The 23,404-nt window shown below is 42.1% G+C and overlaps 1 protein-coding gene across 1 annotated transcript in view; it reads right to left on the bottom strand.

The window, feature by feature from the left end:
- The window catches only part of LOC124186843 (regulating synaptic membrane exocytosis protein 1), a 1,552,625-nt gene that overhangs the window by 286,983 nt on the left and 1,242,238 nt on the right, over positions 1-23,404 (bottom strand). The window lies entirely within an intron of this gene.

Raw genomic sequence — 23,404 nt, 5'->3', positions numbered from 1 at the left:
AAGTGGATCAGGCCTGACGCTCTGATCATCCGTCCGGTCGAGAAGGAGAAGCCAAAATATTGCGTCGTATAAAGCAGGCCGTCCCTGACGAACAAGTCCGCACAACCGTGGAAAAGATCCACAAAACCAAAACTGGGGACATGCTGATTACGCTTGTGACGTTGCACCTAGAGTGCAAGTCATAACAAACCCCAAACCCGCGGGGAAGAGCCGAACGGGTGAGTCCCGTCCCGTCGGGAAAGACCCGAACGTGACCGAAGCCCCCCGACGCTCGGCAGAGCCGAGCGCTAGCAGCATTACGACCACGGCCGGCGAAGCAGCCACACGAAAAGAAGAGAAATTCACGAAAAGCGAAGAGAGAGAGAGAGAGAGAGAGAGAGAGAGAGAGAGAGAGAGAGAGAGAGAGAGAGAGAGAGAGAACACACGAGAGAGACACCGACACTCACACCGTACATGCACACCATTATCCACACACGCCGACGACACCAGGTTAGCCTGCATTCTACAGCCGATCTGCTCCTGCCCATGTAATACCAACCCTCTCTACCACACCTTCCCCGGCACCTCACACACTCTCCCCCCCCCCCCCCCCCCCCCGCGCGCGTACCAGTAAGTTAGTATTGAGTAACGCTAAGGGCTGAGGCGTGATCAGCCCCCGTTAAAGTCTACAACCCTTTTGTCCCTTCCGTAGTTTAAGTCGACTCACCCCCCCGATCGCACCACATGTACCCCCTCCCGTTTTACAAATACAAACACCAAGTTTTACCTATTATATCCGCCCCGTCTCTAATTATCTCCCCCCCCCCCCCATATTATTCGTGCGGACTCAAAACCCGTCACACGCTCTCAAAGAAGAGTACTGACAAAGGCCAAGCCTTGCAAAAGGCTATCACGGACATTCTTCAAAAAGAGGCCGAAGTAATTTGCAAAGGATCGCAGGAGATCATCGAAATCCGAGACATTGATGATGACACGACGAAGAAGCACATTCAGACTGCCCTGAAAACGGAAACCGGAGAAACTTGCGAAAAACCACTAGAGGCTATCAAGATCCGTAAGGCCTACAGAGGTACGCAAATGGCCACAGTGACACTACCAGCAGCTGCAGCACAACAGCTACTGGAAAGAAACGGCAAAATAAGGATTGGCTGCGTCAACTGCCGAATGAGAGCGACAAAGAAGCTGATACAATGCTTCAAATGCTGGCACTTTGGGCACTTTGTATCTCAGTGCAAAAGTGAAATCGACCGATCTAAGCACTGCATAAGGTGCGGAAGAGAAGGACATAAGATTGCTGAGTGCAAAAATCCAGCCAAATGTGTATTATGTGCTGACGATCAAGGTGCGCAGGACGCTGCCCACCATGCTGGCACATACAGATGCCCGGTTTTCAAAGAGGCGCTCGAGAAAATGATAAATAAACGAGCATGAAGATACTGCAGCTTAACCTCAATCATTGCGAGGCTGCGCATGACTTGCTCATACAAACCGTGCGCGAACTAGAGCTTGACTTAGTACTGATAGCAGAACCATATAAACATCTGAGTACCCAACCCTGGGAATCGGACAGTACCAACAAAGCTGTCATTTGGTCCTGTAATAAATTACCATTCCAGAAGGCAGTCAACAACAGAGAAGCCGGATTTGTAGCAGCATGGGTAGATGGAATTCGTTTCTGCAGCTGATATGCTTTGCCGAGTCTTTCTTTGGAACAATTCATCGATTTTCTTGATTGTCCAACCGAAGATGCAAGGCAACACTTTCCCGTAGCAATAGCAGGTGACTTCAATTCCTGGGCAGTAGACTGGGGCAGTAAACTCACCAATGCACGAGGAAAGGCTCTACTTGAGGCGATGGCCACACTAGATGTTGTCCTCCTTAACACTGGTGAGACACCAACATATTCAAAAGGAGAGGCAAGCTGTATAGTGGATCTTACGTTCATCAGCAGCAGTCGTACGAGAGGAAGCTATTCTTGGGTAGTTATAAACACCTACACTGCCAGCGACCACTACGCCGTCCTTTGGGAAGTATCAACTGGCCAGAGCCCTCGAAGAGCAACCAGACAAACTCACGCAGTTGGATGCGAAGTGAAAGCTTTTGACCCAGCTTCTTTAATAATAGCTTCAGATAGCAACCCGACTACCACAGGGAGTGCTGAAGAGAAAGCAAAAGAACTAATGAAGGGAGTGACCCAAGCCTGCGACGCTTGTATGCCCCGGAAACGTGGCATGAATCATCGATCTTTGGTACACTGGTGGAACGATAACATCAGCACTCTTCGCAAAGAGTGTTTTAAAAGAAGAATATCTCAGCGTGGCTACCGTCGACCTAACTCTGCAGAACTGGTGGCAGAGTACAAAAAGTCCCGTCGAGAATTGAATAGAGCCATCAAAGATAGCAAAAGACGCTGTTGGAAGGAACTCGTCGAAGAGGGAGAGAAAGATCTGTGGGGCAAACCGTACAAGGTGGTCATGACCCACCTGAAATGTCAACCAATGCCGTCACCTACATGTCCACAGCTACTAGAGAAAATCGTCTGTACGTTGTTTCCTCAGCAACGTGAGTTGATCTATTCGTTACTGCAGCCTAACCCTGAAGACATCCCACCTGTCATAGAGAAGGAATTGATGGAGGCATGCAATCGTGTAGGGAATAATAAGGCGCCGGGATTGGATGGAATTCCAAATATTGCTTCAAAAACATCTATTAAAGCAGTGCCGGCATTATTCATAGATACCTACAATGTGTGTCTCAAGGAAGGAGTTTTTCCTGAAAGGTGGAAGCGGCAAAGACTTGTACTGCTCCCGAAAGGAAAGAAGCCACCTGACGAACCATCATCTTACCGTCCACTCTGCATGTTAGACACAGCGGGTAAGATATTAGAGCGGATAATTCATTAAAGAATAGAAGCAGTAGTTGATCGACTCCTGGCAGACAACCAATTTGGTTTCCGAAAAGGGCAGTCAACCCTGGATGCAATCAACCTGGTCGTCAACGCAGCTAAGGATGCGATTGCTGGAAAGAGATGGAATCGCGGCACAGAAAAGAATTGTTTGGTGGCTGCATTAGACATCAAAAATGCTTTCAACTCTGCTAACTGGGACTGCGTAATGCGCGCCCTTGAAGAGAAACGAGTTCCAGGGTATTTGCGTAGAATGGTAGCAAGCTACTTCACAAACAGAGTCCTCAAATATGACACAAAAAGTGGTCCTAAGGAGTATGATATTACTGGTGGTGTACCACAGGGCTCAGTTCTAGGTCCTCTGCTATGGAATATCATGTATGATGGTCTCCTGAAAATAGCATTGCCAGCAGAAGTGAAACTGGAAGTGTATGCAGATGATGTTGCCATGCTGATTGTCGCGAAGCATCTTGAAGAGATAAATCTGGCCTTCGACATTAAATTTAGACGGATTAACTTATGGATGGATACGGTGAACTTGCAGCTAGCTAAGCACAAAATCGAAGCAGTGCTCATTACCAGCAGGAAAGCGATGGAAACCATCAAGTTAAAAGTTGGGAACTTGAGATCACATCACAACCGTACATTCGGTACCTGGAAGTGATACTTGATGCTCGACTCAAGTTCAGGCAACAAGTCGAACATGTAACTGCCAAAGTATCAGTAGTTAGAGCGAGCCTAGCACGACTTATGCCTAACGTTGGTGGACCAAAGCAGAGCAGAAGGCTACTGCTGTCATCAGTAGTAACATCCGTGCTCACATGTGGTATATCCACTTGGGCTGATGCATTGGAGACTCAAGAATCATGGAGAAAAGCGGGTCCAATTTATAGACAGAGCGCTCTGAGAGTTGCCAGTGCCTTCCGCACAATATCAGAAGAAGCGGTGTGCGTCATTGCTGGAACCCTACCGCTCAGAGTACTAGCAGAGGAAAGACGGGCCCTTTACTAACGAAAACGGTCAACTGCACTGAGCCCTGAAGAACTTAGAACAGAAGAACGGCAGCACAGCATCTCGCGATGGCAACTTCAGTGGGACGCCGCAGCAAAAGGAAGATGGACACACCGCCTCATACCAAAGATCGTTGTTTGGCTGAGCCGAAACCATGGCGAAGTCACCTATTACCCAACTCAGATGTTGTCAGGACATGAGTGCTTTCGAGAGTACCTGCACCGCTTTAAGCACGACGATTCTCCGGAGTGCCCGTCTTGTCCAGGGGTTATTGAGGACGCAGGGCACGTTTTCTTTGTATGTCCACGATTTGATCCTCAGCGAAATAAGTTAGAAAGGATCCTAAACCGGAGAATCCAACCGGAGACAATAGTAGATGCAATGTTGTCGAGTCAAACTGCTTGGAACGCTACAAACACTTTTGCCACAGAAGTCCTTACAGAGCTGCGTTCCATTGAAAGAAAAAGAGCGAATGATGGAAACTAGAAGGAAGGAAAAATGACACCTTAGCCACCAGAAGGAAGAGCAGTAGCTAGATCCTCCCTTCACGAAGTAATGCCTGACGGTGGTTTCCATGAGGGATGAGAGGAAAGAAGGAAGAAGGGGCTTAGGATTTAGTGGGTAGGGGCGTTAGCGTCGAGTTTTAGTGTGACGCTGCGTCGAGTCGCCACATATCCAGGCCAAACAGCTATGCCTGGAATCCGTCAAAAGGATTCCCCCCCCCCCAGGGAACAAAAAACACACACACACACACAAACACTCACACACACACACAAAAATTAATATTAAAATTTTTTTAATTGTGACGTGTATGGTACATTTTATTTTCTGAAAACTTTTTATTTCATGTTTATTCTCCTTGCACATTTATTCTCCTTACACATACACACACACACACACACACACACACACACACACACACACACACAAATTACTATGTAATTTTTTTTATACTAACGTGTATGGCACATTTTATTTTCTGGAAAACTTTTTTTAGTTTGAACGAATAAATATGAATAATTGCTCAACATATTATTAATAAATAGACATATAATTTTTGAATATATGAATTTACATGGTATTCGCATTTCGAAACTTCATTCCGCCGAATATCGTATTGATAACGAAACGTCTTTGCTTCATGGAGGATCGTTCTAGTTGTCAAACGCAAATATTGACAACGGCTTTATGCCCTCAGTTCTATCGTACGGTTAGTTTATTGTGGGGGTAGCGGCAAACCTCCCGAGGTATAACGTCTGTTTGTCCAGGTACCAGTAGTATAGCTATGGGGGTTCTGAGTACAAACACCTTCTTTACCGACCAAGCCGCTCTGCACATCCCAGACGCAATCCCTTGAAGGTCACCCCCACTCTCGTCAGATGAAACGTGCTCTGCCGTACCGACTTGAGGTTAAAAACGTGCAACCTTACCGACAGTTGTATCGGTCGACGGTAAAAATCGCACTGCCTTACCGACAAGTCTTATCGGTCGAGGGTCAAAATCGTGCTGTTTTACTGACCGAAGGTCAGAGTCTCTATGTGGTGCTCGCCTGCCTGCGGTAGAGGGTGTAGCGAAGGGTGTGAACTTGTATACCGACCTGGATTCCCGTTACCCGTCCCGCATTCTCTTCCCACGGTAGGACTGCTGATGTGTAACATTAACCACTCCCACATTCTTTTCCCACGTTATCAACCACGTGACATTCCAAAATTTGTAATTCTGAGAATTACTTTATATCCACTCGGATATCGCTGATGTGTAACATCAACCACCTCACATTCCTTTCCCACGTTATCAACCACGTGACATTCCAAAATTAATGGTTATGAGAATTGTTTATTACGCACTCGGATGTCGATACGTTATCAACAACGTGACATTCTTTTCGGCTTGTAACTGTCATGTAAACTCTGCCGTGAATTTTGAACGGATTCAGTCAAGGTCAGAGTGCAAGGTCGATCGATAGCTGCGGTAGTATAGGTTCAGAGCCAAGGATCTGCGGTGTTGAGTTACTATCGCTCTAAGCATGCACAACACAAACGTAAATCTGTAACATCGAACCAGATCCACCGTCTGTATAAAATGGGTTAGCACATGAAACTTGCACATCAGTCAGACTACTATTCTAGTGAGATGACAGCTTAGAAATTGTGATGATACGTGATTACGAATTTACTGGCGAAGAAATAATTATCGAATTTAGCAACGCGACGTCAGAGTTTTTGCTACAAGATCTTCAATGGCTCGTTGAGTGTGTCCGGAGAGCTCGTGTGCAACCGCACAGACTACACAAGATATATTTTCAGGACAAAACGTTGATCCTGACGTTCCAGAAATGGCAAAACGGAGTAATTGCAATATTATCGGACATTGAACCAGATAACGATGAACGCAAAGCCGATTTGATCGAGTGTCGTCAGATCAACGAGGAGTGAGAAAGAAACCGAACCGTACACATCTAATGTTACCCACACAGCGAAGACACATCATTTCGACATCTTCTAGAAGTTTTTCAAGAATTCTGTGGGCTTGGTGGGAGGAATACGGCTATGAAAGTCTGAATTTCAGGTCAAAAAGATAGTCTTGCATCTTTAGCTCTCATGAGGAGAACATCAAACAAAGCAAAATTGGAACAGCGACTCGATCTGTTCTTGAAAAATATTTACGACTTGAAAACCGTTATTAACCAGAAGTCAGAACTCAACAAAGTGACAAAAAATTCGCAAATCTAAATCTGTCAAGAAACACATAACCACGAAACATTGAAAAAATAATGGATTTCACAAAACTCTACAAAGTTGCAAGCATGAACGAATTTCGGCCGACGAAGAAATTGACGGAGCTGAAAATTTCCAAAATCTATCAAGTCACCAACATTCGACGAGTCCAAACGAGGTTTGGGCAGCGTGTCGTCACAGACCTGAACAACGAATTCAGCGTATTTTTACCGGCACGGATTGTGCGACTGCTGAACAAGGAAGAGACCCAATATCAGAAATTGGTGCAGACGATGCAGGAGGAGCGGTTACTCTTACAGTATCCGGGTGGTCAGTACGGTCAAATTGAATTCAAAGATGCGTTGACTCTTGCCTAATTTGTACACCGTATCTGGACAACGTGTGCAGCGTCTCCAATTATTCTACGTTTCATGACCTTCAAGAAAATTGTATACCATTCAATACTATGACGTTCAATGTTAAATAAAAAAAAAGATTAAAAATTATATGTATTTGTCACTCAGCGCTAAACCATCCTGTTTACCTCAAACCCAACAAATTCTTTCTAACAGCAATTCGAATCGACTTTCACAATCTCAGAAAGTGCTATTTTGAACACTGACGAGCAAAGGACGAAGGTTTTCAAGCTACGTTGGGACCTCGTAACTTTAACGTTAACTGTACGATGAGATTTCAGCACTCAGTCAAGGATAGAGTGCAAGGTCGACCTACATCCGAGTGAGCGTACGTTCAAAGCCGCAGGTCCTACGGAGTTGGGTTACTATCGCTCTTGGAATGCAAAACATGATTACGTTGGTATACAGATCAGTCTAGAATGAGATGCAAGGTTGAGACGCAGTTGAGATTTCGTTTGACAAGTTTTTATTTATTTTATAAAAAAAAGTATCAAATATAATTCATAGATGTATTCGGTTTCTCAACAAAATTTTGAGAAAGCCTTCAACGATCGGATAAAAGACGAGAATTATCACAACGATCGGACTCTTGAAAGCGCGCGCGGAGAAATTCTAACGTCTTTAGAAAACGAATGGAGGTACGTGGTCGACGAAAATAATACTCGGAATCGTCGAGTTCGACTTGATATCGAGCGGCCCGCGGTCAAAGGATTTCGGTGCGACGTCGAATTCTGGAAGTTTCTCAAATAAACTCTTAACTCACAGGATATAGGTTCTTAATTGATAACGGGTCGCGAAACAATGACTACAAGATCTGGTATTTATTCATTTGAAGAACTCAAAAATCGGTTCCGTGGAGCCAGATATCCCCTGATTCGTGGTAACTTGAATGTATTCAAATATCATCAAAGACAAAAAAGGTCTGTACATTGTGAACTACAGCATCAAGTCGTAAAACAATGACTATATGATCATTCAGTTGTTCCTCATGAAACTGTGTCTCGATATCACGATGTATATATGTATATGCGATGTATGTCGGTACATCAGGTTCCGGAAACATCACATCGTGTGGCGCCGGCTCCGGACTTGCCGACAAATTGAATACATTGAGTACCATGCTCTGGGGGCAAAAATTGAATTCAAAAGATTAGTACGTTGAACCATGACGTTCATCAAAAAAAGGGTATATTTAGAAAATTTAAAGATGTTTCAGTAGTTGAAAAATTTTAAGGTGAGAAACGAATTCGAAAGCTATTAAACTGAGTTTGGAGATTTGTGAGTAGTTGTGAATGTTTTTTTAAATCACCTGAAGTTTCCCAAGTAGTTGAAAATATATCTAATTTTTCGAACAAAAGAAGTGAAGGAGTGTGATAAATTTAAAAAATTTACGTCAGGTAGCAATTGGTATAAGGACTCACCGTTTCTTCTCTGGCAAAGTATATATTCGAAGGCACAAGACACTTTACACCACTTAAGGACTACCAATGAGCTGGTCCAGGACTTGCAGTCTTATATAATGAACCCTTGTGTTTATGTTTTGCAAACGTAAAAATGCGATATCGTAGGGTGGTCCCCATGTTCACCGAATGTCGTTATCTCGATTCATGTAATTGTTCTGGTGCGTACCACTCCATGCACACGGAGAGCTTCGCGCGTTGGGCAAATCGTCATCAACAGCCGAAATTCAAAAATGGATGAAAGTCGGAAGCCAAAATATTCGGCTTCTTAACAAAATTTTCCGTAATGGTCGTACTTGGTTATGTGATAGATGTTTGACTCACTTTCAGATCAGAACTCACATACTATCCTGGTGATATTCCATAATCTGTCAGGTGACGATTCGCATTTTCTGATTAAAGCATTGGAACCGAAATTGACGGTCAAATTACTTACCAAGCAAAACTACGTTATTCATTATCGCGTTTTAAAACAATGTTTAGAGTTAGGTTTAAAATTAGTCAAAATTTATTGAGTACTCAAGCTTAGACAAAGAGCGTGGCTCAAAAAATACATAGATTCAAATACAGATTTGAGAAAAAAAAATAAACAATGAATTCGAGAAAAATTTTCATAAATTAATGAATAACGTTGTTTTTGGTAAAACAATGGAGAACGTTCGAAAACAGAGATGTCAGATTGATTACGGAATGGGATGGAAGGTACGGTGCTAGAGCTACTATAGCCAAATCAAATTTCCACAGCTATACAATCTTCAATAAAAAATATGATAATAGTTGAAATGCGTAAAACGAGAGTCAAACTCAACAAACCATTGTATGCAGGCTTCTCCATTTTAGATCTTTCAAAATCCATCATTTACGATTTCCATTATAATTATGTTAAAACGAAATTTGGACATCAGGCAAAATTAAAGTATACCGACACAGATAGTTTAATATACCACTTCACCGCCCCCGATATTTACGAATGCATGAAACAAAATTTGGACAAATTTGATACTTCTGATTATCCGCTTGATAACGCTTATGGAATGCCGTTAGTTAACAAAAAGTCCTCGGCTTAATGAAAGACGAGTGTAACGGAAAGATAATGACAGAATTTATAGGCTTGAGGGCGAACTTGTTTGAAATAGTGTTTTCGATTTGAAGCCATTGGAAACTCTATACCATCCTACCGTAGCACTGAGTTAAAATGCGGATACGAGCTGGTCGCGTTGGGATTGTTGTTGTCGGCTGAGAACACAGCTGCGATGATCGACCAAAGAAAGCAACATGAGTCGCTGTTACTAATGTGACGACAGCTCTCATCTTGCATTTCCTTAGGTAACGGGGTGTATGTGAACACACCTACTCGTACTATTACGTACTTGTTAAATATTCACAATCAAATTGATTATTTCGATCAACAGTCAGCCAGAGTCTTTTTCTTGGAAATTTACCACTTAAGTCAACACGTCTGGTATTTTGGGTTCTAAATCAAAACCACTTTTGAATTTCTGTCGATGAAGATTTCTTAGATAAAATCTCAAGCGCCGTATCCATGATTTTTATTAATTTCAAGCACTTTTCAGAATCCATGTTTGTTTTTTCTTCTTTCAATCGCATATACTTGACAAAGCTATCGTTGCAAGACTTGCTTTAGAAAGACTGCTTTACGCTGGCACCACCCCTTTGTGGGCAAACAACAGCCTGATTCATGCATTGTCGAAAATTCGTGAACAGCCGTATGCAATATTCTTTGATGAAAATTTCTAGATATTTCACGAACGAAAGTGCAACGCGTAAGACGGTAAGACAGTTCTTGAAGAAGAATTTTCACACGTCTCACGTATGATAGAACTATCGTAGTGAGCTAATCGCAAGAGTGATACACAAAACTGAAGTGGATAGCGTTCTCTAAGAGCGTTAGGGGGGGGATGATTTACTTTGCCTACGGCGTTGACTTCAGGTAGTCTATACATGGGAAGATGCTTATCGAAAAGTCGTGCCGAAAAAAAATCAGTTGCTCTCAATTCAGCGAGGAGTGCAGGTGGGTGACAAAAATCAGTGTAGTTGAAAAGTTCTTTAGTTTTTTCACGCAACTTACAGATTGTACTTTCATGGTACGAACAATTGTCTAACTTGTCTGTATGTCTTCCGTTTTTTTTTTTTTTATCAGCAGAACCAACTGTAAAACACAGAAACACAGAGTCATCATCGTAATGGCGGAGCAATCGGGCGAAAGTAAGATTGATTATTTCTTTAAAAAAACTATATATCAGATCACATAGCTCAGAAAGTATTTTTTTTCAGCTCTAATGGCTCGTTTCTTCGACAACACCGATCCAGCAATTTTTGACGTACGGATTGCTGGATCAGTTGTTCCGCTACGGATCCGCTGGGCGGATCGAGAACGCGACATCCGTCAGCGGTTCTTTACCACCACTGTGTGCCGTAGGGTCTTGTTTTCGAGGGAGCCACAGGGTGTGTATTGCATAAACTGTGCGCGGAAGGAGGGTCTCAATGAGAGAGCAATGTTTTCGAATCACGAAATAATACCATTCTCTCGCATCGATAGTTTACCGTCCTGCGTGCGATATCGTCGAGTACAAGGAGAGCTGCAATTGCATGGATGTGGCCTCTGCAGACATCTTCTGGAGTTATACTGTCAGATGGAAAAGATGACCTACTACCCAGACGATGTCTTACGTAACTCGCATCCATAAGAGCGTGTAAATATGCCATCTGTGAATTTTTATAATTTTAGGTTTCTTAAATTTTTTAGAAATTCCATTAAGTATGTGTTTTCTTTCTTTCAGATCTCTTTATTGATCAACCAACGACAGACAGTTTAATAGTGGTAGTATTAGTAGTAGTGTATCGTATAGTAATATACGAATAATTTCACAGTAGTGAAATAAACAGAGTGTTTGAAAAAAATTTCATCATCATCAAACGCGTGTCACTGCGTGATGATTTAACAGTTAACGTCAAACGTTTAGAAAAGAAAATTCTGAGTAAAAAAGTTGAAGTCGTTGATTTGATGGATTTCGGTTTTCAATCGTTGCAGAAATTGAACAAAATGTCAGACACTTATCCAAACTGTGCGCATCGTGCTATATTACATCCAAAAACGCTGAACAGATAGCCGACATCTTTAAACGATTGCGAGGTGAAGTAATTAAGAGGGAGTGTTAAGATTAATTAATTTAAAAACGATTCATGTAAGTTAGGCTCAAGGATTGATAAAACGTATGGTTGAGTTTTAACAATACTCACAACAGTTGGATAAAACGAATCGGGCATGTAACATTTGAATAAATGAATTTTTTGTAAAACGTATGTGTCTCTTTATTTTACACCCGATACAGAAGCAGTATGTATCTTTATTTTTCAAACAAAAGACAGATATATGCATTGTTGTACAATTTTTATAATTCGGAGCGTTCTTATTCACTATCCCACATAATAATATTTTATATATCATGGTACAGTTGTAAATTAAATCCTACATAGATTACGATACGGTAATTACAAAGCTAAGGTGCAGGTTTGTAGCCCCACGAAAGCGTATCGGTTGTGTTTTGAAACACGATCCGCTTGTTGTCATTCTAGCTCAGTACCACTTTCTGCTTTTCTACAGTGTACAACTCGTGCTCTCGACCCAATATCAAATGCTGATTTGTAGACGAATTTTACCAAATCTACCTCCAGTATGTAACCAGATGTGAATACGCTTTGAGCATACGGGTATCCGTGCAGCGTTCAACGACATCCGCAGAACAACAAAGGAAAAAATGTGTCAGTCAGCAAGGTAGTCGGTAAAATAATCTATCGTAATAATCACCTAATACTCACTCGCTTAAGTTTTGCTAATGAAACATTTTTGTTTATCATTAATACCAACCATTTTAATTCAGAATTTATATCCTGTGAGTTGAGAGATTATTTCAGAAACTTCCAGAATTCGACGTCGCACCGAAATCCTTTGACCGCGGGCCGCTCGACGTCAAGTCGAACTCGACGATTCCGAGTGTTATTTTCGTCGACCACGTACCTCCATTCGTTTTCTGAAGACGTTTGAATTTTTCCGCGCGCGCTTTCAAGAGTCCGATCGTTGTGATAATTCTCGACTTTTCTGCAATCGTTGAAGGCTTTCTCAAAATTTTGTTGAGAAACCGAATACATCTATGAATTATATTTGATACTTTTTTTTATAAAGTAAATAAAAACTTGTCAAACGAAATCTCAACTGCGTCTCAACCTTGCATCTCATTCTGGACTGATCTGTATACCAACGTAATCATGTTTTGCATTCCAAGAGCGATAGTAACGCAACTCCGTAGGACCTGCGGCTTTAAACGTACGCTAACTCGGATGTAGGTCGACCTTGCACTCTATCCTTGACTGAGTGCTGAAATCTCATCGTACAGTTAACGTTAAAGTTACGAGGTCCCAACGTAGCTTGAAAACCTTCGTCCTTTGCTCGTCAGTGTTCAAAATAGCACTTTCTGAGATTGTGAAAGTCGATTCGAATTGCTGTTAGAAAGAATTTGTTGGGTTTGAGGTAAACAGGATGGTTTAGCGCTGAGTGACAAATACATATAATTTTTAATCTTTTTTTTTATTTAACATTGAACGTCATAGTATTGAATGGTATACAATTTTCTTGAAGGTCATGAAACGTAGAATAATTGGAGACGCTGCACACGTTGTCCAGATACGGTGTACAAATTAGGCAAGAGTCAACGCATCTTTGAATTCAATTTGACCGTACTGACCACCCGGATACTGTAAGAGTAACCGCTCCTCCTGCATCGTCTGCACCAATTTCTGATATTGGGTCTCTTCCTTGTTCAGCAGTCGCACAATCCATGCCAGTAAAAATACGCTGAATTCGTTGTTCAGGTCTGTGACGACACGCTGCCCAAACCTCGTTTGGACTCGTCGAATGTTGGTGACTTGATAGATTTTGGAAATTTTCAGCTCCGTCAATTTCTTCGTCGGCCGAAATTCGTTCATGCTTGCAACTTTGTTGAGTTTTGTGAAATCCATTATTTTTTCAATGTTTCGTGGTTATGTGTTTCTTGACAGATTTAGATTTGCGAATTTTTTGTCACTTTGTTGAGTTCTGACTTCTGGTTAATAACGGTTTTCAAGTCGTAAATATTTTTCAAGAACAGATCGAGTCGCTGTTCCAATTTTGCTTTGTTTGATGTTCTCCTCATGAGAGCTAAAGATGCAAGACTATCTTTTTGACCTGAAATTCAGACTTTCATAGCCGTATTCCTCCCACCAAGCCCACAGAATTCTTGAAAAACTTCTAGAAGATGTCGAAATGATGTGTCTTCGCTGTGTGGGTAACATTAGATGTGTACGGTTCGGTTTCTTTCTCACTCCTCGTTGATCTGACGACACTCGATCAAATCGGCTTTGCGTTCATCGTTATCTGGTTCAATGTCCGATAATATTGCAATTACTCCGTTTTGCCATTTCTGGAATGTCAGGATCAACGTTTTGTCCTGAAAATATATCTTGTGTAGTCTGTGCGGTTGCACACGAGCTCTCCGGACACACTCAACGAGCCATTGAAGATCTTGTAGCAAAAACTCTGTCGTCACGTTGCCAAATCCGATAATTATTTCTTCGCCAGTAAATTCGTTATTACGTTTCATCACAATTTTAACCCTTACGCTACGGACGCATACTACGTCGCGCCGTCCCCGCTGACCGAGCAGTGGCGGCAAGCGTCCGTACTTGCGGAGCAACTGCAAGCGCCCGTCAGACGCACAATACAACGCTATCTTATGCAGAGCTAGTGCAGTCGCTCGTGAAAAAAATGCTTGAAAAATTATAACGTAATGTTGGGTTACCAAGGTCACCGTTCGTACATAACGAGCGTCAAATGTTGGGTTACCATGGTTACCGCTCGTACAGAGCGAGCGTCGGGCGTTGGGTGACTATAGTCACCACTCAGACAGAGCGAGCGTCGGGCGTTGGGTGACTCTAGTCACCAGTTGGACAGAGCGAGCGTCTCAACCCGTTCAAACGTCATTGTAGAGTTCAGATGACAGTTACAAGCCAGAAAGAATGTCACGTTGATGATAACGTGTCGACATCCGAGTGAGTGATAAACAATTTTCAGAACCATTAATTTTGGAATGACACGTGGTTGATCACGTGGGAAAGGAATGTGAGATGGTTGATGTTACACGTCAGCAGTCCCACCGTGGGAAAGGAATGTGAGGTGGTTGATGTTACACGTCAGCAGTCTCACCGGGGGAAAAGAATTCAAAGTGGTTGATATTACACATGAACAGTCCTTTCGTAGGAAAAGAATGCGGGACGGTAATAAGGTTTACCCCCTCCCGCTGCGCCCTCTACCGTTGACAGTCAAGCACTACATAGAGACTTTGACCTTGGGTCAGTGAGATTGTCGGTAAAACAGCACAATTTCGACCTCCAACCGATAAGAATTGGCGGTTAAGCCGTGCGATTTTTGCCGTCTACCGATACAACTGTGAGTAAGATTGCACGTTCTTGATCTTGAGTCGGTACGGCAGACTGTGACGTCATCGCGAGAAAGGGTTTGAGTCTGGGGAGGATGTCAGTAAGTGTCGGTAACAGCAATCTGCGTGTAGAACCCGCCTTGCTATGCTACTAACTGCCGTCATTAAATTACTTGTCATGTTTATACATATATCTCATCGCTCAGAAATTTCAGACACAAGTGTCCTGTATTGAATGTATCGTAATCCTGATATCTTTCAACGTTATATCTAATGCTAGCAATACTGAGATATTCACGAGGTCTAACGGAGGTTGAAGATGACTGAAACTGTCGAAATATACGACATCGTTGCCGCGTTTCTTATATGCAACCCAGTGTGTCCCAGTGTCATCCTTATCGTCAAGATTGACGACAGCTGCCTCGTTCGTACACGGTCCGTTCTTGGGCATTTGGTTGCTCATAAAAAGACCTAGAAAGTATAGATTTTTCATGATTTTTGCATACTTCAGCAAATCCCAGTTGGTCAAATCTTGGTGTGCCATCTGTAAACTTAGTTTTTTGAAAAATGAAGATCGAAAATTTTTTTGTACGATTTAAGATAGAGACCCTCACCGAATGTGATTGCTTCCATTGATTTGTTTTGCCTTTTGCTTTCCTCGAATTCTCGTTCAGGTATGTTTGCATCGTTCACAACCTTCACTCCACCCGCAACACCCCCCGCTAACGCACCCGTAGCGCTAAGGCCGGCAAAATAGATATGAGAAAAGATAGAAATACGCCAACTTTTGAAGATACCGGTAGGACGCGTAGTGATCAGACGTTTTGTTCACCACCTCCATTTTTCACAGTTTCTCGAGCACCTCTGAGTGCAGACTCAATGCTTGTTTTCGCATCGTGGCTCCGAATTATAGACTGTTTTGCCGCGCGTATGATTTTGTTCAAGGAAACGCTCTTTGGTTTTCGAAACCCCATGCCTAACTTTATTTTCACCTTCATCGTGTTAGCTATAGCCTAAGCAGTTGCTCTTTTAACCAAATTTGCATGCTTTGTGAACACTCGATTCTAGGCTTTTTCGGACAGTTTATTATTCGCGACGCTTCTAGCTTCGAGGTTCTCGCGATTCTTCGATTACACTATACCGTATTTCTTGCACGCTGCATCAAGAAGATTGATACCGGAATCGGCTCTTGCAAGTCTTTTCGTCAACTTTGTACCAGGACCGCAGTGTTGGTAACCGGGAACATGCAACTCGATTGGGAGCTTGTTGATAACACTGGCCAACAGTGGTTTTGGTGCTCTTGATATTTGAGTCGTCTTAGAAAGATTCGATGTCAACGACCTTAGGAGTAAGCGTAGTTTTTCGAAATTGGCTCTAGTTATTTATTTTATCGACATTTTCATATATGGTTAAAAAAAGCAATGTTTAGGTGAAAAATTCGATTTCTTTTTTTTTAATATCTAAAGTTTATCAAAAAAATACTTTCAATAACTTTAGTAATGCTTACTTTATTCGGACAGAAGTATAAAAAATATAAAAAATATAATATTTTGTTGTCCTCGCCATGAAAAAGAGGGAACGACAAGTTTCTTCGAAAGGAGGGGTATTCGGGTGTTCCGAATAAAAAATAAAAAAATTTCTCTCAAACACGCATCAAAATTTCGGGAAAGCATCTTAAATAGAATATCTTAGCCAGATACGAGCTTTTAATATTGATCTTTTTCCATTTAAATAACAAGTAACAAAATTTAGGAAACTTTTTGAATTTTATTTTCTCATAAATGTCTGACGTATAAACCATCTAAACGTACATCTGATGAACTATCTGTATGAACAGATTCTTGAAGGAAATTTCACGCTCTATAAAAAACTACTAATATACAATTTTCCTAACTTCAACCGTTCAAGAAAAATTCGCCTCTATACATTGAGTCATCTCGAATACAATACCATTATGACATAAAAACCAGAGCCAATCTAATATAATCATAATTATATTTGTGGGTTTCACGTTTTCAGACACCAAGATACACAGAAAAAAGAGAGCAACAAAATAAAGAATTTATTTCGTAGAGCTGTGTAATGATATTCACCAAACCTTTTCCACTTGATCGCTTGTTCAAGGATCGCACACGATTGCGTATGTGCATAATCATGTCCGCTCTGCGACTGAGGAAAAGTTTTTATGAACGATGCATTCATATACATATTTGAAATTCGTTGCGAGAGGCACAACACAGACTTGTGTGTGTCACTTGTTGACATGTGCACATTAGATATCTGTATGTGGCCGTTAATGTGTGTTGTTACGTGGTATTTCGTACCACGTCACATGGTTTAATTATCGCACTTCCCTACGAACGGAATATCGCTAAAAATACCGGAAGCACGTCTGAGGCCAATACTCCAAAAAGAACGACTGGTTATCTTTAAGTGAAATTCTCTTTATTGAGCTAATTCTATTCTATTTTCTAATTTTGTAACGCTCTACTAGAACCATCTACGAGACTTCTGCGTCAAGATACCAGGACACTGCCTGACAGGGGTCACGTACCAGCTCAACACCGACCATCACCGACTACAGACGAACGAATACCGCTGAAGTCACTCCCGATGGATGCCTATGTAAGTTGTGAACAGGGTCGTACGTGATGTACAAACAGTACCTCCAACTATTTAACACATTGAGCGCCGCGTCAGCCATCGGTGGCTGACACTGGACTTTCCATTTAGGCCGCGTCAACCACCGTTGGCTGACACTGAAATTACATTTAGTGGTGCACGGCCTGATGGGGACTGCCTTCAATATCGGCGTGGCGCTCAACGTGTTAAGACTTATCCGCCATGAGCCGAACCACGAATCAATGCTTCTACCGCTCGGATGCATCGCCAGACGGCGTACAGGGCTGTGCGTCAAAAACACAACAAAGCCTCCCGTCGACGATACTTATCAGCCTGGAGCTGAACCGACCATGACACCTACTAAGTCGTTGTCTATCAAATAGAGGACGGTTTTCTCTTCACGAACCGTCCTATCGAAGGACTGCGGCGTGGAATAGGCTAGACTATGCTGACCACGTGGATCTGGTGGATATAGTGTGGGGATCTGGGTCGATGGCCATCACCACCAGATCGTTCCAGCATGAGGGCTTCAATGAGCGAGGGCCGGGATGCAGCGCCAACGAAATAGCTACAACGGGGAGTACCAGTAAAGCAAGGAGTGAAGTACAATCGGTCGCAAGTCCAAGAGATCGGTGACGCAATATTATCGCACACCTTAATATCGCCAACACATAAGCGGTACGACCTCCCCTCATACCAACGATACAGCACAGCTGAGGGAAAACATCTCCGACCACCGTCCGACGTCCCGACACCTCAATATCTGTCAGAGAGGAAAAAGAAAAACAAGCGGCGAGGGATTATCGTCGCCTACATGTAGACCAGACTTACGCGACCTGCTGGCCCAATTAGAATAACGCAACTTTGAGGAAGAATCACGTGACAGCAGTACGACGGAAATCAGGATCATCGCTCGTCTCGACACTCTACGTTCAGTTCTCGATTATTAAAGACATGCTCTCGTAGTATCCAGTATTATTATCGCTATCAATAGATTCAGTTTCTCGCTTTCTTATCGCATTTTCGGTGCCAGTTTTACCTTCTTCTCACGTGAGTGAGGTTCCTTTTCTATGTTGTGAAGCCACGGAATTACTTGCAATATATTGTACCTTTATTTCTCTCTCTCTCTCTTGCAGTTGGTCTGCGTGAGCCACCTGGGCTCATACGTTATTCTCTACTATTTTTTATCTTATCACTTTCTATTTCTTATTGCAAGTAACTTCGCGACTGGTTGACTCTTACTTACGCTTTGTTGGTGACTATCGCTTTATTTTATTATCTCTCTCCTCTAGAATACTTAAATATCGAATATCGCTGTATAGCAGCGTGTTCTGTTAAGTTATAAATTCTTACCTCAGCTATTGAGTATTACTATTTTGTTATACCTTTTCTGATTATCTCATAACCGTTTTGTTACCTATTATTTTTGATTAATTTATCTTAGCGAGTGTACCGCGTGAGCGATCTTACATCGCCGCGCGGTCTCGCTCGTCGTTCTTTTGAGTTTGGAGTATTGCGCCGTATCGAATAACATCTTTTTAATTATTTTCTTCACTGATACCGCTGTTCGTCGTTGTCCGTAGTCACTTTGGTTTGTCGTATGTTGCATAATAATTGTCTCGAGTATTATTTGTCTTAATTCCGAAATTATCTTTTACCGTACCGAATATCATCTCCCTTTCTTCTCCCACTTACTGCAAACTAGAGGGTACGTGTTATCTGTTAGTTTCTATGTTTTATAATAATTCTCTGCTTGACCTGTTTCTTTGAATTTACTTCGTAATTAATAATTCCCTGCCTCTGTTATATCTCTGATAATTCAGGTGATGTGATAACTATTCCAATTTTTGTATTTTGCATGTTTCTTATAATCGCTTTTTATATTTTATGGCTTCCTTGATTAATGCTTAATTCAAGTACCTTATACCTGTCTCTGTTCTGCCTATTCATTATAAAACCGTGTTAATTATTCCCTCGAATCAAAGTATCGAGAGCCTATGCATATCTCTGGTTTGTTCTAATAACGTTATGTTATTTACTAAATCTGTCGCTCAACATTTCTCTGGCTTTAAGGTAATTATATTACCTATCTCAATTGTATCTGAATCTCTTCAGTTGTTTGCTTGTTATTAAAATTTATTGCTTCTTGGTGAATATATTTGATACTATTGCTGCTTCACCTGATTCTTATCTTATCTATTAGATTCAACTCCTCTCCTTTGCCATTATCTTGTCTATACTGAACAAACTGTGCAAAACCGTCGTAGAACCTGATCTTGTCTTTATCTACATCTTTTCTTCTAATCATCTATTTTCTGACGCATGTGTGTCTGGCGCCCAACAATCATATCTCTCTTTTATTATCTCTCAATCAACTTCAACCCCTCAAGATTTTTTTCGGTTACAGCGTATATCATAGTATATTACATTATTTTCAGCCAATTTGATCGGACTCAGCCGTTTGTTTTTGAATGATATGAAAGAATCATGTTAATATTTAGGAGTGGAAAATTTGCTAGATAGGTACAATTCCCGAAATTTCCAGGTAAGTTGAAAAGTTAACGACGGAGCCAGGAATCGAACCTTTATATACACATTGACAGCCACATACATATGTCCAATGTGCACATGTCAACAAGTCACACACACATAGGTCTGAAATGTGCCTGTCGCTGCGAATTTCAAATATGCATATATTCACGGCAAACGAAAACAAAAACAATTTCGAATACAGGTGATGAGAGAAATTGATGACTCTGTAGTCGGGGCGGCTATGTGGTCTGGCGGAGTAAGTCTCCGACAAAGCATCTTTCGATACCAGGTTCGATTTCTGGTTCCATCGTTAATTTCTAAACACGAGTGAAAATTTTCGAAATTGTACTCTTTGATGCATTTATGGTAAATACGGTCAGTCACGTCTGAGATGAGGGTCGAGACACAAACGACCAAGCTGCCCATGTGAATTTTGGTAAATTTACGCAGCAGAGTGCAAAACAGACTAAACGCCGTGATGATCTGTTATGGAGTAGTGAACGTGCGGTATGCTGCGGACCATCTAACTGTTGTAAAACCAACGCATTATTTGCGCTCATACCGCTTACAAACGGTTTGAGGATTGAGAACCTGTACGTTCATTCAAAATCACTCAATCAACCGAAATACAAGTTTTTGAGTCAAGTGCCCGAAAGTGTCGACGCTGTTGAGTACTTCCCCTTCAACAAGCATAAGCACGTCATTGCACCAAACCAGACGCAACCTAACTCGATCATGATATTCAATGACGCAGCGTGCGAGAAGCAGGACAACATACGCGCTTACTTGTGTATGGGTGGACATCATGACGTAGACTGTTTCTATCTTTGTCAGACATACGCTCCAATCCCAAAGCATCTCGTGCGCAATAACACCAACTTGCTGGTTTTAGTAAAATAGGACGAGATGAACCTGAGGCATGTGTACAACGATCATGTAAACACCGATGTGTTGTACATCAAGTTGAGAGACTTGTGTATGACGTGCTGGAACGGTGACAAATATTAGTTCGTAGTGATCGACAAAGATAGAGAGGTCGGTAATGGTCGGTATAGGTAGGAATTCGACAATTTCATGCACATGACAAAAGAATAAAATACACCATCCTCGAAGGAAACGAAACTATAGCTTTTGAGAGCTGGTGGTATCAACACGTAGAAAATTTGTAAGGAAGACGAAGTCTTGCGTCATATTGCTTGGGCGAGTTATGCAATTCGTCGTAAGCATAGAATCCTCAAGACGGGGTAAGAGTCGCTGCAAGAAGTAATAAGAGATGTCTTTGAACTTGTGGTAACCCCGCAGCAGGAATTAATCAATGTTTCTCGTGGCACGAAACTTATCACGAAAGAGGAGGAGGAAGCGATCAAATCTGAAATGAAGGTTGAGCCGAAGAACAAAATGAAACCCGAAGCAGAAAACTCTTTTACAACTGCAAAGGAACAGGATCAAACTATCACAGAGTCGTCAGTAAAATCAGAAAAGGATTATCCTGAGATGCTCAACAATGAACATAACATGACTAGGATACCATGTACGGGTTACAGAGTCTTTCTCCTGTCGGGCTGATGGTTGGTGACTTACCGATAAGCATCGAGTGCGATGCTGTTCGCATAGGCGGTACGCTCTATCCGAAAACTCAGAGACTGCTAGAGTTGCTGTTCAAAAAATGCCCAACAGCGCTCACGTTACCCGCAACGACAAGCAGAATTACAGAAATATCCTTCTTGCAACAAATGCTCACAGAAAATACTATAGCGCTACCGAGCCTATCCGAAACGCTTAGAGCGCCAAATTCAAGCATCCAATCGCAGAGCTGCTCAATATTTCTGCATCAGGCAAAGGCGTATCCTCATTGTCACAGATGTCGAAGCGTACGGGCAACGGTATTTTGCTACCTCAGGCTTGGGTTATCCGACAATGTGTTAAAACTGTTTATATTTTCTGGGACGACGCTACCGAATTTGTGGTACGTCTCCGTTTGCTTATGTCATCTCAAGCGGCTGGAAATACAAGTCATGAGAATGAAATTATGTCGATTCTCGAAGAATTACAACTCTCGTCATTTCTGCAATCATTTACGAGATAAGCGTTAACGTGTTTGGACGTCAGCTATATGAAAACACATCAGCGAGCACTTGCGGATATACGGAATAAGAGACTGGGAAGTGTCGCTGATCCCGTATAGCCGAACAATGCTGTAACTTTAAAAATTTGAAGCCGAAAATTCAACTTGCTACAGAAACAAATCGACAACCTCGATCAAATGATCAAAGGTTCGGAGATCACCACGGGGAAAGCCTTAGATACCTTCTACGAAGATTTGAGAGCAGACAGAAAACAGTCGATTCGGAACGCAGAAATCATTCCGATATTGAACGCCGGACTGAGATCATTGGATTATGAACGGAAAGCTGGCGCTGGTGATGGAACTGCATAAGTCTGCACGCCGGAATTACCCGCGTCGACGTGTAGACGTGCGCGGCGTCGACGAGACCTGACAGGCGGATCTTGTTAATATGATGTCGTACGTTGGACAAAACAAAGGCTACGAGTATATGCTCACAGTCATCGACATTTTTTCAAAGTATGCGTCCGCTGTACCGATAAAGAGCACGTCCGAGATTGATGTTACGAAGGTGATGGGGTCTGTGCTAGTTCAAGGATGGGTACCAAAAAAATCATACGTGGACAAAGAAACGGAATTTGACAACTAACAATTTAAATCTCTTATGACACGCTATGGAATCAAATTTTATTTCACGTGCAGTAATCCGAAGGCATCGATCTTCGAACGCTTTGATTGTACGCTGCAAAGTAAAATGTGGAAACGGCTCACTATACAAGGAAGGTACTAGCTCTACATCTTATCTGATTGAGTATTAGCTTACAACAACACCAAACACCGAACCATACGAATGAAACCATCGGATGTCACCGTTGCGAACGGAAGACAATTACCACGTCAGGCGCACGGAGGGCTTCAAGCGATACCAACCAAACCGGTAAAGTTCAAAACTGGTGACAAAGTTTGAATCGGCAAATTCAAAAACGTATTCGAGACAGGTCACACCTTTAACTGGACGACGGAGATATTCACCATACGCCAAGTAGACAATACCCATCCTGTGACGTACAAGCTGAAAGGTTATCGAAATAAATCCACAGCTGGTGGTTTCTACGAACAGAAACTTCTCAAGGTTGAACATCCGGATATCTATCTCTTGGAAAAGGTTCTCAAGAAACAAGTGAA

The sequence above is a fragment of the Neodiprion fabricii genome, chromosome 7 (assembly GCF_021155785.1).
Source record: "Neodiprion fabricii isolate iyNeoFabr1 chromosome 7, iyNeoFabr1.1, whole genome shotgun sequence".
In the NCBI taxonomy this organism is placed as follows: Eukaryota; Metazoa; Arthropoda; class Insecta; order Hymenoptera; family Diprionidae; genus Neodiprion; species Neodiprion fabricii.
Note: the sequence above shows the minus strand (reverse complement) of the source record. Positions and strands in the feature narration are given on the sequence as shown.